Raw genomic sequence first — 14,899 nt, 5'->3', positions numbered from 1 at the left:
GTCCCTCTTTAATAATTCCATCCAGTAAACATCTGAGGATCTAAAAACATTCTGTGCCACATTCCTAAACAGACTTTTCCCAAATAAACATTGCTCAACAACAGTTGAGCAATACATTGTCCTTTTCCTAAAGTTTGGTTGCCAATAGGATCAGAAACCATAGATTTAATCTCACTAATATAATATCATTCTATAGTTCCTGGAAAAGAAGGTGAGCCCTGTATGGTCATATTACTTTTGCCTGTTATCAACCCAGACACTCCTTGTGGCAAAAGGCCCAAATATCCCAGTAGGCATGGCCTGAACCTCCCTTTCTTGTGTTAATATGTATCTGGAGTTGAGACTGAGATCTCGTCTGGAGCTGTATAAAATTTTCCTGGAAAGTTTTCGTGCATGGGAGTGATGGCCACTAAGAGTGGTTGTTGGGGTGGCATTCACTTCTGAAGATAAGTCTGAGGCCTTCATCCAGTTTTTATGAAGAAATAAAAATATAAATAAATAAATAAATAAAAGGTCATTCTTCACTACCATTCAGGGATCTACACTCATTTCCCCTATCAATTTCCTTGTTTACAGTGAGTATAAACCTGGAAATTTTAGCCATTAATACCTGAGCTTTGTAGACATTGTCAGTTAAAATGTCCAGAATGACCATATTTAAAGATCCATTGCCATTATTTTTATTCATTTTTTTTCTTGTTGGATGGCTGCCAATAATTAAGGTACCTTTTGGCATTGGAGGGCAGTGACCAGAGAGAATACGTGTGAATATTAATGCCAATATCAACACAGAAGCAGATGTGATCAATATCTCTATTTTTTTCCTAAAAGGATGGGTGGCAGTCTGGTATGCAGAATTAGCATTCTCATATAACAGTTTTTTAACAATTCCCATTCCCATATCCCCATTAGCCACCAGTCTGTTGACTACCTGAAAAAAATGGAGTGAACACAGTTTGGGAACTGAGTCATGTGAGGAGAATTCTGTGGGGCAGTGGTCCATGCAATCAGACAGAAGAGCTAGTAAGATAGTAGCAAAGTTAAAACTCATAATTGAGAATGGCAGGAGTTCAGACTAACTCCCAACTAGATTGCTGTTCTGGAGCACAAGATCATAACACCCCACTAAGAGGACCATGACAACCAGTCATGTAACATAGAGCCTAGAGTCCATGTTAATAGATACCTCTATCTAGGGTCCCAAGTATTTAGTCAATGAGTAAAAGGTATTTAATCTCTGGTTCACCCTGAGAAAGTCATATGTATCCTTATCCTCCATGAATAAAGCAATTTGGACAAGCAAGGAATGTCTCCATAAAGGACTTCTGTGGGGAGAGGCCTTCATCATAAAGAGCTGTGCCTACGTCTCCCACAGAAGGCCCCTCTGCACTCCTGGAACTCACTCTGAGCTAAGCCAGATTCTTCCCACTCCAGGCTTATTGAAGGCTATGGACCCCATTCTCAACACCTCACAGTGGCCAGAGTTTGGCCCACAGCCTCTGTCCCAGTCCCTTCCATTTCTCATCCGGAGAAACAAAGGTTTATACCCCTATTTTAGACTGTTTTTTTGCATGTTGGCAACCTATGAACCTGACACACACCAGCTGTGAGGCAGAAATGCAAAACCAGAGAATTATTAGTGCTTTTGGGAGCACCACAAGAAAACAAGACAAGGTACTTTGATCTCAGTTTCTTCAAAACAGAATTGTTCTTGTAATGTTTTTGTGCTTCTCTCAGGCATGACAAATAGAAGTCTGGCTACATATAATTTTTCATAACTGCTTGTTGATATTATTCAATTAAATGTTTGAAGATTCCTTTATATGCTCCATAGACAAAACATGTTTTTCAAGCCTGATATGTCCTGTGATGGCATAGATCTTGAACTCATGAGAACTTTACTCATGAGCTTTCTTAACCTGTAGAGCATAAACTGCCTGAACCCTGCATAAGGTTGTCTATCGCATGAGTCTTTGTGCACCTCACTGACCAATTTAGTTTTCCCAGGTCCTACTGCATCTAGTGCAGTGATAGAAGTGTGTCATTGCTACTTGAAAACGTTTGTTTTTAAAGATAAGTTCTCATGTACTCCCATGGTATTTAAAGTATAGATAGCTGTGATGGCTACATAAGGTAGTGTCAATGATGAGTCAAATCATTTAAAATGGTGAGTTTTAGTTGTGTAAATTGAACCTCAATAAAGACGGCTGAATTCCAATGAGAATCCAAGTCCTTAAGGGTGTGAGCAGTTAAAGTAAGGGCTTTAACTGGGGGGAAAAAGTGGAATCCTGTTACTTGGAATGAGGATGTGTGGAAGGACCCAACTGAAGCTGAGGACTTTGAGCCCTCAGATTCTCATGGGTTTTTTTTCCACCTGAAAAACATGAAATAGTACCCTCATTCCAACACCTTGATATATTGCCCTTTTCACAGTTGACTAAGGAGATTAATTCTTTATTGTCTACTAAATATCATTGACTTTCTATGGAAAAAATGCCAGGCCAAAGAATATTGATGTTCCTAAGGGCAGACTAATATTTGCCTCTCACATATAACCAGAGTTAAGGCAAAGCAGAGTCATGGGTGGGAAGTAGAATGTGTGTAGGTTATGAGAATCTGCCCTATACCACTAAAGAACTTAGTTTGCTAATTTGTGAGAATGTATTTTAAGTGTGTTAGGTAATGGTGAAAGAAACATAAATCTGGTTCAGGCTGAATGTATTGATGTAGGCCCTCTGAATGGAGATTCTAGGTTTATTAAGGAAGGTTTGCTTTTTGTTTTTTCAAAAAGGTATCAAAAGACTGTTTGAATGATTGGCTGGTGAGTTTGTCAGAGGATGGTCTACTAAAAATGTGCAGGTTCTGGATGAGACCATAGAGGAAGAGCTGCAGTGGGCAAGTAAGATCCCTGGAGATGACCCATTGTCTTGCTTCACTGCAATGAGTACACTCTGGTAGGACACAGCCCCAGGGACTTCATCCCAGGATTGTTTCTTGCTATGTGGTGCTTTCTCATGTTTGCCATTGCCATACTCCTCAGTTATTTGTCTTGGTGTAAATCAACCCTGGGAGGTCCTCACTACCTGTAGTCTGCTGTGATTACCTCCTATTGTGTAAATTTCCTATAGAGCAATATGAAGATTAACTTTCATGAATTAATGTTGTTTAGGTGAATTAATGACTTTATAAAATCCCTGGTTTGTTTCAGATAACTATAGGAAGAAAGTTTAAGGAGATGGTTTTTGTTGTGACCCCTCTTCATAGGATAAGTAAAGGCTATATAATAAGGAATACAATGAACTTTCATAAACTGCACTGAGACGAGAAATAGGCTCAGGACAGAGTTGTGATCAAGAAAAAACATTCATTCTAGGTCAGGTCCAAGGATAACACTACAGGTGTGCACTAAGATAAAGCAAGGCCATGTGAAACTGTCACTTTGAACTTACAATAGCCTTATAAAATGAAACACTGAGACATCCTTCTTTAAGTCCCTTTTTATGTAACATTTTATCCACTATACCTCATGATACCTCTACCTTTTCTTACATAGAGAGCTTTTTGTTTGAAAAGCTATAAAAAGCTGAAAGCAATCAAATTGTTAAATGCGTCCCTTTTCAGGTTTACCCAGTATGCACGTGTCTGTGTGTATCTAACTTTCTCTTTCTTTCTTTCTTTCATTTGTTCTTTCTTCCTTCCTTCCCTCCTTCTTTCTTTTCCTTCTCTCTCTCTCTCTCTCTCTCTCTCTCTCTCTCTCTCTCTCTCTCTCTCTCTCTCTCTTTCTTTTTTTCTTTCCTTTTCTCTCTGGCTCATGAAGAGTTAAATTCTCAGCCACTTGCCTGGCCAGCAAAGGGCCCTTGAGCCAAAGAGAAAAGAGCCCAAGTAATGAAGCTATTTTCTTAATCCCCTGCTGCTATCAGCATTTGGAACATAGATGTTCAGAATTGAGAGTTCATCTTGGTAGATTTTTCCTTTGATGAGTATGAAGTACCCTTCCTTATCTTTTTGATAACTTTTGGTTGAAAGTTGATTGTATTCAATATTAGAATGGCTACTCCAGCTTGTTTCTTTGGACCATTTGCTTAGAAAATTGTTTTCCAACCTTTTACTCTGAGGTAGTGTCTGACTTTGTCACTGAGGTGTGTTTCCTGTATGCAGCAAAATGCTGGGTCCCGTTTATGTAGCCAGTCTGTTAGTCTATGGCTTTTACTAGAGAACTGAGTCCATTAATGTTAAGAGATATTAAGGAAAAGTGATTGTTCCTTCCCGTTATTTTTGTTGTTAGAGGTGGAATTATGTTTGTGTGGCTATCTTCTTTTGGGTTTATTGAAAGATTAATTTCTTGCTTTTTCTAGGGTATAGTTTCCCTCCTTGTGTTGGAGTTTTCCATCTATTATCCTTTGTTGGGTTAGATTTATGGAACGATATTGTGTAAATTTGATTTTGTCATGAAATATCTTGTTTTCTCCATTTATGGTGATTGAGAGTTTTGCTGGGTATAGTAGCCTGGGCTGGCATTTGTGGTCTCTTAAGGTCTGTATGACATCTGCCCAGGATCCTTTGGCTTTCATAGTCTCTGGTGAGAAGTCTGGTGTAATTCTGATAGGTCTGCCTTTATATGTTATTTGACCTTTTTCCTTTACTGTTTTTATTATTCTTTCTTTGTTTACTGCATTTGGTGTTTTGATTATTATGTGATAGGAGAAATTTCTTTTCTGGTCCAGTCTATTTGGAGTTGTGTAGGCTTCTTATATGTTCATGGGCATCTCTTTCTTTAGTTTAGGGAAATTTTCTTCTATAGTTTTGTTGAAGATATTTACTGGCCCTTTAACTTGGGAATCTTTGCTCTCTTCTATACCTATTATTCTCAGGTTTGGTTTTTTCATTGTGTCCTATATTTCCTGGATGTTTTGGGTTAGAAGCTTTTTGCTTTTTGCATTTTCTTTGACTGTTGTCTCAATGTTTCCTATGGTATCTTCTGCACCTGAGATTCTCTCATCTATCTCTTGTATTCTGTTGATGATGCTTGCATCTATGACTCCTGATATCTTTCCTAAGTTTTCTAACTCTAGGATTGTCTCCCTTTTTTATTTCTTTATTGTTTCTATTTCTATTTTTAGATCCTGGATGGTTTTGTTCATTTTCTTCACCTGTTTGTTTTTTCCTGTAATTCTTTAAGGGGGCTTTGTGTTTCCTCTTTAAGGGCTTCTAGCTGTTTACCTGTGTTCTCCTGTATTTCTTTAAGGGAGTTGTTTATGTCCTTCTTAAAGTCCTCTATCATCATCATGAGAAGTGATTTTAGATCTGAATCTTGCTTTTCTGCTGTGATGGTGTATCCAGGACTTGCTATTGTGGGAGCATTGGGTTCTGATGATTCTAAGTAACTTTTATTTCTGTTGCTTATGTTCTTATGCTTGCCTCCCACCATCTGATTACCTGTAGTGCTACCTGCCTTTGCTATATCTGACTGGAGCCTGTCTTTCCTGTGATCCTGGTTATGTCAGAACTCCTCAGAGTTCTGCTGTCTCTGACCCTGTGATTCTGTGATCCTGTGATTCTGTGATCCTGTGATCCTGAGATCCTGGGTGTGTCAGAGATCCTCATAGTCAAGCTGCCTCCTGGACCCTGAGATCCTGGTGTGACCATGTTTCTGCGATCCTGGGTTCCTATGATCCTGGTATGTTAGAGAGCCTTGGAATAGAGCTTCCTCTGGGTGTTGTGGGACTGGCTGCAGAGTTAGTGCCCAGGGTCTGCTCCAGGCACTGGCCCAGACTGGAAGAAACCTGTGCCACTGGTTGGGCAGAGTTCCTGGGTGCCTAGGTCCAGCTGGTCCCAGTTATTCCTGGTGTTGGGGCAGATGTTGTGTCCTCCTATGATCCTACTATGATCATCAGAGTGTTAGAGCACCTGGGAGTGGAGCTGCCTCTGGGTGTTGTGGGACTGGCTGCAGAGTTTGAGCCCAAGGTCTGCTCAGGACACTGGCCCAGACTGGAAGGCTAGCATAAATGTTTTTAAGGATACATGGATGAATGAATATTTCCAGGACTTTGATTTCAGTGATAGTAGATAAAAGCAGGGACAGTAAGGCTTCTTGTGAGTCTGAGCCCAACCTAATCTACAAACAAATCCATGTCAGCTTAGGCTACATAGAGAAACTCTATTTCAATAAATAATAATTGTTTTGCTTAAAATTATTTTAATTACTAAAATGAAGGTGGTTTTAAGTTGGGTGGTTATGCTGGTATTACAAATCCTCTATGAGAGAGATCAAAGTAGATCAGACCTTAATAAAAAGAAGCTGCTAAATTGAATCAATCTATATACTTTGATCACTTTTCCTATACCAAGGACATGCTATTTTGGGGAGAGAGGCTCTGAATTTGTGTGAACAGGAAACAAAACAGTGCTTTGGACTCCTTCCAAAGTAATAAGGATCAGATTTGATAGGGGAAGATCCCCTAAAGATCTTGGTTGCAGACAGGAAGAAAGACATCAAGAAGACCAAACAGGATAAGTAACATAATTTGCTGATTCCTCTCCATGGAAACATCTCTAAAGCTGGCTGAGACATAAAAATGTCTCTAGCCAGAACTTCAGATATACATAACCAATAGAGCTTGTAGGCTACAGAGTCCTCAAAATTTATCATTCCATCCTTTCACACAGCATGAATGAAAATTTATATTGCAATTTGGTTAACGTTCAAACTAAATCGTAAAGAAAGACAGTTGTTCTTCACCTGCTCAAACCAAAAAAAAAAAAAATTCATCCTTTACTATCTGTGCACCTTACACATTCCATACAAATATCTTTATAGAACTAAATATTGGTTGTAAGGTTTATATATTACAGAAAGAAACACCAAGTGGGCAACCCTGGTAATTCACCCTTGTGGATGCTGAAATGACCTGCTGTTCCAGCTCCCTGCCTGATCCCGCCTCAACTAATAAACTTTCTAGACACTTGCTTCCAGAACTCTTTCAAGGAAGACTGCTGATTCCAGATGACCTAGGTTCATTCCAGTAAACTTCAGTTAAGCCTTGATCTTTCTCAAAACATAAAGACTGGACAACAAATAATTCAAGCGAGCTTTATTTTACTTAACCATTTTCCTAATTTCTTTTTGGGCTCCAAACAGGAATTGTTCACCCCAATTCAGCAGGAAGCAATTATAGGAAGTCTGTCATCCCAATCTCTTAAGTTTGAATGGATGCCTGTTGTTATTTTATAAATTACAAATATATTGTCGTTTTAATGGATAATTTACAAATAATTATGGTCTTGGACAGGGCAGACACAAAATAGAAAGCTTAGACTCAGGGATTTCTCTTTTTCCCTATCCTTCTTTCTTAGGTAAAGGAAAGGAAATTGAGAGAAAAGGGGGGATATAGTAATATATTAAATAGAACAAATAGGGATTGATTATTCAATCTACTCTTAAACAAAAGCATTTTATAGCCATCATCTTACATTGGTAGAGATCTTCATATTTTGATGTAGAATCGAAGTTTTATTTTCTTACACTGGTACAGAATTTTGTATATTGATTCAGATTTAAGGTTTTCATTGGTATAAGTCATTGTATATTGATACAAAATTTAAGGTTAATTTTGTTACAACATGTTATATTTATGCTTCAACTCTTGTATAGGTATTGTACCTATGCAACTTATTTAAGAATACAAGGCTTAGTCTCCATCCTTTTAATAACTGCTATTTCAAACTGTTTAAGTTAATTAAGCAATGCAAGTTAATGGTCAGGTAGTCAAAGTCATGGTCATATTAAGTTCTATTAATTATAATAAAATGTTTTCAAAGCTATTCAAATAGTAAATAGCTAAAAATAAACAATGTATAACAATTCAGATATGCTATAGATAGTCTTCAGAAGCATGCGAGATCCACAAAATATAATGTTTAAAATCACTTCATTTTAAAAATATCTTTTGACTAACAGATAGGTTTGTTCCTCAAAGTACCCTCATTTCACTTCAAAGAAAACGATGACCATCAATAACCTCCATATGGAGTTGTTTCATATTTGGCAAGCTAGCCACTGGGTAAGAAATGCCCTAAGCTTATCTGCAGATAGAATACTATCTAAAGAGGACAAACAGAAACAAGATAGTTAACTGCTAAGCATTGCCAAGACAGGATAATTGACCATACTGTCAGTCACAAAGCAAGCCTTAACAGATTCACGAAGATTGAAATAACCCCTTGTACCTTATTAGATCATCATGGATTAAGGCTGGATTTCAACAACAACAGAAACAATAGAAAGCCTAAAATCTCCTGGAAACTGAACAACTCTGTACTCAATGACCACTGGGTTAAAGAAGCAAAAAGGAAAGAATTCAAAGACTTTCTAAAATTCAATGAAAATGAAATACAACATACTCTGGTAAGAATGAAACTGCTAATAGTTCTAGTGATCGTTCTTGAACTACTAGCAGTTTCATTCTTACCAGAGGTCAATGACGCTAAAAGTATTTTGGGACCTCTGATCTCTGAGCTAACTTACTCTAGGGGTTTTAGGAAGGATGGAAGTTGAAGTAATAAAATCTTGATAAGAGAAAAAAAAAAAACATGAACCAGAGAACAGAATCTCTGGCCTGGGTGCAGGTCTAACCTTCCAATGAAGACACAGGTCAATGTTTTGGCCAAGGAACAATCCCTACGAAGCAGGAGAGTTGGCTTAAAGCATGCTAATGAAATAGATGCAGTAATTATTACTTTTGTACTCACATATTGACTCAGGATCACTGCATCAACTAATACTAAACAGGTACTCCCTCCACACTGCAGCTTCTCACTCCAACAAAGGACACAGTGACAATATCTTAATGAGTTTGAAGAAAACACTTTACAAAAAGACAAAGGAATTTGGGTTTTTTTTAATAAAATATGAGTCTTTTCCATCAAATAGTATTTTAACTTGTGGGTCATTTCTCATTTCACACATATTTACTTAACAGGAAAAAGCTTTTCATCTTCTGGGCCTGACGACCAGACTGACTCTGCCCAAGTTGTCATGGAGACCACAGGGACCTGGAAACTGTTTACATAGTGGACTATAGACCAACCTCTGTCATTTTAATTACTATATGACTCCTAGATTATAATTGATTCTTCCCAGATTTCTGACTTCATTGACAGCTAAGCTTGACAGCTAGAAAACAGATGTAGCTCCTTAGCCCAAGGTAATCTATCACTAGATTACCTCATTAGTCAATTTGTTAACTAGTTAAGACTACCAGATCTCTTATTAAAGAGGCAGACAGGTTTGCCTTGCTCACAATAAAGGATACACAAGTTCATATATAAGCTTTCACAGATGTACCCTTCTGCTACTTCCTTACTTACTAAACCTGGGATTCAGCACCAGATGAATGAAAAACAGAAATAAAAAGGGTGGACATGACTGCTGCTTCTAAATAAAGAAGAGGTTTGTGTAGATAAAGAGGGGAGCATAGCCAGAGGTAGAGACATTTGGGAGAATCCAGAGCGAGCATGACCCTGAGCCCGCACATATAAAGAGAGGAAGGGAGGGGAGAGCAGAGACAGACAGAGCAGAGAGAGAGAGAGAGAGAGAGAGAGAGAGAGAGAGAGAGAGAGAGAGAGAGAAGAGGTTGGCCAAAAACACATGGAAAGAGAGGGAGGAGGTGGGAAGGAGAGAGAGAGAGAGAGAGAGAGAGAGAGAGAGAGAGAGAGAGAGAAAGAGAGAGAATATGAAGGGGGTCAGAGAATCAGAGAAAGCCTGAAAGTCAGAGAGCAAGGTCCCTTGCTATAAAAGTCCCTTTTATAGCAAGCTAGACCTACCTGGCTGTTGCTAGGTAGCTGTTGGACAGAGCATAGAAGGAATGCCAACAGAGGCAGAGACAGAACCTACAACACCAGCAATTAGGATCCCAAAAGGGAGGTTCCAGGGTGAGGACCTGGGATGAGAAGGTAAAGATACAACATTTGGGATCAGTAGGTAGGTCTTACATAAGCTGATGGTTTATTCTTGTCGGAACACAGTCCAGGAATTGAGTCATATGAGAAAAAATCTGAGTGCCTGTGAGAACACTCCAAGCAAACAAGTCTTGTGATCTAAGTTTTTTCAAAACACAGAATTATTCTTGGAGTGTATTTCCCCACTCCTCCAACATGTAGCATGTAGGAATAAATTTAATTCAGATTACTCATTCTTACTTGATGCTGTTATTCAATTAAATGTTTATGCCTCTATGGAAAAATGTTTTTGCCACATGTTACTTGTCTTTGTGAACAACTTGAACCCATGAGAACTTTACTCGTGTGACCTTTCTCAACCCTTAGAGTATAAATAGACTGAGGCTCTGAATGAAGTTGTTGGTTGTGTGAGACTTTGGTAAACCTCATTAATCAGCTCCATGCTCTCAGATCCCACTATCTCTACAGTGGTGACAGGGCTCCATCACTGGGGGACTCTAGGCTCTGGGATATCCACCCCTGAGTCACACTCCATTTTTTTGTTGCTGTTGTTTTCATTCTTAAATATTGCATTACACTAATATTTATTGCTGTAATTGTTTTGGATACAGAAGAATAAAATGTGTTCTGAGTCCCTCTGCCCCACACCCAGGGTCCCACACTGGTTATATCTCCCTCTCAAAGTGAGCTTGTATTCCTGGATGGATGGTTGTAGTGTACGTAGAATATCAGAAGGCATAACAAGCCAAGTGGAGAGTGATGTGAATCAAAGGACCAAAGTGTAAGGAGTTGTGGCATGATAGTGTCAATGTCAGTAAGGCTCCAGGCTAGCCTCCCAGTGCACAATGATTCTCACTTCTCACCTTGATACTTAGAAAGGTGGTCCCTATGGCTTCAGCTTGCAGAGATGAAGGTCCAATGCTGAACAGCTGAGCTGTCCCCTCAGCAGCCCTTCACCTGCAGCAGCTACATTTTCAGGACCTGGCTGATAATGTACTGCATGTCCTAGTCCATCTGAACCTGCAGTGAGGGTAAAGGACAGAGACAGAAACACAACCTGGTACACCTGCTACATGCTCCCCTGTCCCCAGCAAGCCCTCCTAATCAAACCCAAGGAAGTCAATGGTCCATGAGGTAGGTCTGTGCACTGGGATGTTCCCAGAAAACACAAGTATGTCCCTGAAGAGAAGAGGCCCAGGAATTGGCAAAGGGATGCTGAAGGAGGATGGGCACTCCAAGATGGAGCCAGGAGGCAAGGGATTCACTAAATGCCATACAGGAGATGGCTTCAATATAAAGCAAGCACAGGGCAATGCTCCTGAGGCTCCTCCTGGGGGCACATGGTAGACAAAGGCAGAGGGGACAGGGGTTCATGGTCAACTTAGCTACATAGTTAATATGATGCCTGGGCTAAAAGAGACCATGCCTCAAAAGAAAGGTGTGGAAAAATAAGGGAGGAAGGGAAAGAGAAGGGAGAGTTGAAGGGGAAGAAGAGACAGAATATGGAGGGAAAAGGGGGGTGGAAGAGGCAGAAAAGGAAGGTGGAGGGAAGGAAGCAGAGTGGCATCTCTGTGTTCTAGCTCCCTTGCTTAGTGGCACAGGCCTGTGATTCAGTATAGTGAAATGTTTGCTTTCTTTAAAAACATAAAATGTTATGGGAGCAAGTTTTTGTTTTAATCCCAAGTGTTGGATATAGCTTCAGACTGTCCACAGCAGCAGACTGTGATGTGCCTTTTGTTCTGGCAGGGGTGTGATTTTGCCAGCTACAGAGAGTTTCTGCATATGTGTGACATTTGGAATCCTGGGGACTCTTCAGAGGGTATATAAATGCTAGAACCCCAAGGGATTGTGGCTGCTGCTGCTGATGTTGCTTATTGTTGCCGGATGCCGTTGGTAAGAGAGGAGGAAGAAATTTAATATCTTCACAGCAAAGATCAAATTTGCCCCAAGGAACTTGATGGCCCTAAGCATCAGGAAGTAGACTAACAATAATAACACCCCCTTTCCCCTCTATTTTCTTTTCTCTACTACCTGAAATAGGATGTTTGTGTGTAGCTGTGCATCACCAAGTCGCCTATATCAATGTTCTCAGCTCAGATGGGTCTTAGTGGGTAGTGCTGGCCCAGAATTCACTATGCCTCTCCACATACAGGATGTGGTGAGTGACAACTATCATGCCCATACTTGAGAGGTGGAGGCAGAAAAGTCTTGTTCAAGGTCTATCCAAACTACACAAGCCCATAATAAAAATAAAACCCAGCTGAGTAGTGGTGGTACCTTTAATCCCATAACTCTGGAAGCAGAGGCAGGTGGATCTCTGGGAGTTTGAGGACAGCCTAGTCTATAGAGTGAGTTCCAGGGCAGCCCGTGCTTACACTGAGAAACCTTGTCTCAAGAGAAAGATGCTCAATTGGAAATTTCAATGTCTCAAATTAATGCCCCCCAAAAATGAAGAATAAAAGAATCAGGGTTCAGGGTATGATGGCTTAGATGGTAAAGCCTCTCACAGCCAAGTCTGATGAATGTACATTGGTCCTCAGAACCCATATGAGAGGAGAAGATTAGGTCCAACAGGCTGCTATCTGACTTTTCACCATACCAGGGGAAGCACCAAATGGCCTCACACACAGCTGTGTAGCTGGGGATAATCTCGAACTCTAGAGCCTCCCACTGCTGCCTCCTGAGTGCTGCAATGACAGGCCTGAGCTGCCTTGCCTACTTTCTGCCACATTAAGGATGAACACAGGGCTCTATGCATCTTAGACATGCAGTCTATAAACTAAGCTTCAGCCTCAGTCCCTGTCTCCTTTCATGTGTTAAACTGTTTTTAGATGTACTGATGTCTTGCGGGCACGAATGTCCCTGTGAGTGTGTCAGATATTAGAGTTACAGACAGTTGTGAGCGGTCATTGAGGTTGTAGGGATTTCAATCCAGATTCTTTGGAAGATCAGTCAGTGCTCTTAACAGCTGAGAAATCTCTCCAGCTCCTCATATGTTAAACTTGATGCATCCCCCTCCCTGCAGATCCTTTTGTTTCTGACACAATATTAATGTACACACTTACATTAGTGATGAGGAGGAGTTCATGACAAATGAATCATTTACATTCTGTATCATTTCAGGAAATACACAAATGATCAAATCTAGAAGTCTGTTGCTTTTTAGAGACAAAAAAATAGGCATCTTAACTCATGCCTGCAATCTCACTACTTAGAACACTTACATTTATTTATTTACTTAGCCATTTGTTTATTTATTTGCTTATTTTTATTGTATTTATTCTGTGTGGGCATATGTGTATTTACAAGTGATTCAGGGTAGGAAGTGATGTGGCACCCATTCCTGAACCATGTTCCACCATCTATCCCTTTTTAATTTTTAAAAACAGGATATTCAGAGTGGTTTTGATTTGAGATGTTATAGATAAATCTAATTGTCAATACATGAGTATCCTATAAGCAAATAATGAATGTAATTAATAATATTAAACTGTGAACGCACTGTATGTAATAGTTTCCTACCAGGAACAGGTATCCAAACTATGTCCAGTAATATTGGTTATATTATTATATTGATCAGAAAAATCTAGAGAATAGCTTAAAATGAGACTGACATGATTAGTAGTTCTGGTATCTTATAGAACATAAGCCCATATTTTCTTTTAATAGAAATATGAATGTTATGATGTCTTATGCAAATGGAAGTGAATCAAATTCCCAGGAAAAACCAAGCACAGTCCCTCCTTCAGGTTAATGAATGAGTCTATTATGCTTCCAGGATCCAGTCATAAACATATTGTCATTAGTAAAGAACAGGAGCTGGATCCATCCAGTCTCCAACCTGTAGCAACAGATGATGAGGAAAAATGAATTCAGAGACACTCACTGCAGATGCACAGACCAGAGCAGACAGCATCACCAGAAAAAGACTGTCAGATAACACAGGTTCTGGGTGCTAATTACACATTCTTCACTCTTGGTACACATGACCTTAACTAGGCTTGATTTTTGATGATATGGTCACTGTCTACTTTTACCCTTTAACAGCAGATTTGCTATCTTTCTGGTGACTTCCACTGTCTCCTCACCCTCAACCATTTTCCTTGATGGCTGGGAGCCAGAGTAACTGAAGAGGAATACACAATGATACAGTGGATCACTCAGCAATGATAGACATGTACATTTCATAATTTTGTTTCAACCAACTGGGATTCAAAGTCTCAAATTCTTCAAACCACATAGGCCTATTTAAAGGCAGTTCAGAAAGCTCTGCAGACAAATGGGTTGTTTATTTGTTTGTTTGTTTTGTTTTGCTCTCAACCACAAATCACCTGGAGGCAAATTTTTTTTAAATTGAGAGTAAATAAGTGCAAGAATACACCTGGTGTTTCCACTTTTTATGTTTTAATCATTGTTTTTAATGTTCTATGTAATCTTTCAATTATATCCTGGCCTTGAGGAGTATAAGGAATTATAAAGATTAATATTCCATTCTCTAAAGAACTTCTTTACAACATCATCTATTTATATACAAAGAGGCACTCCCATGGCAGCAAAAGTTTGTATAAGGGAAGAGCACACCACAGAAGGATTCTCTCGGGATAGAGGTACAGTCCGAAGAGATTTTGGAACATGTATAAATGCAGGTATGGCATCAAAGGCACAAGGACAAAGTGAGTGATATCCATTTGCCATTAGTATTCTTAACTCTGGGAATAACCTTAACTGTACAACCATGACAGTCAAAGAGAGCACAAATAGGACATTCCTGCACAATTTTCATGTTCATCTAAGCAAGATGTGGTACATGAAATCTGTTAGCATTAGTGTGTAGGTGCTGATGTTCCTGTTCTGGAAGAGTAAGTGGAGGGAGGGCGAGTTAATGCATCGTCTTGCTTATTTTCTTCTGCAGTAAAATCAGGGAAGTTGGAGTGTGTATCAC

The sequence above is a fragment of the Mus caroli genome, chromosome 10 (genome assembly GCF_900094665.2).
Source record: "Mus caroli chromosome 10, CAROLI_EIJ_v1.1, whole genome shotgun sequence".
NCBI classification, from domain to species: domain Eukaryota; kingdom Metazoa; phylum Chordata; class Mammalia; order Rodentia; family Muridae; genus Mus; species Mus caroli.
This window is presented reverse-complemented; position numbering follows the sequence as displayed.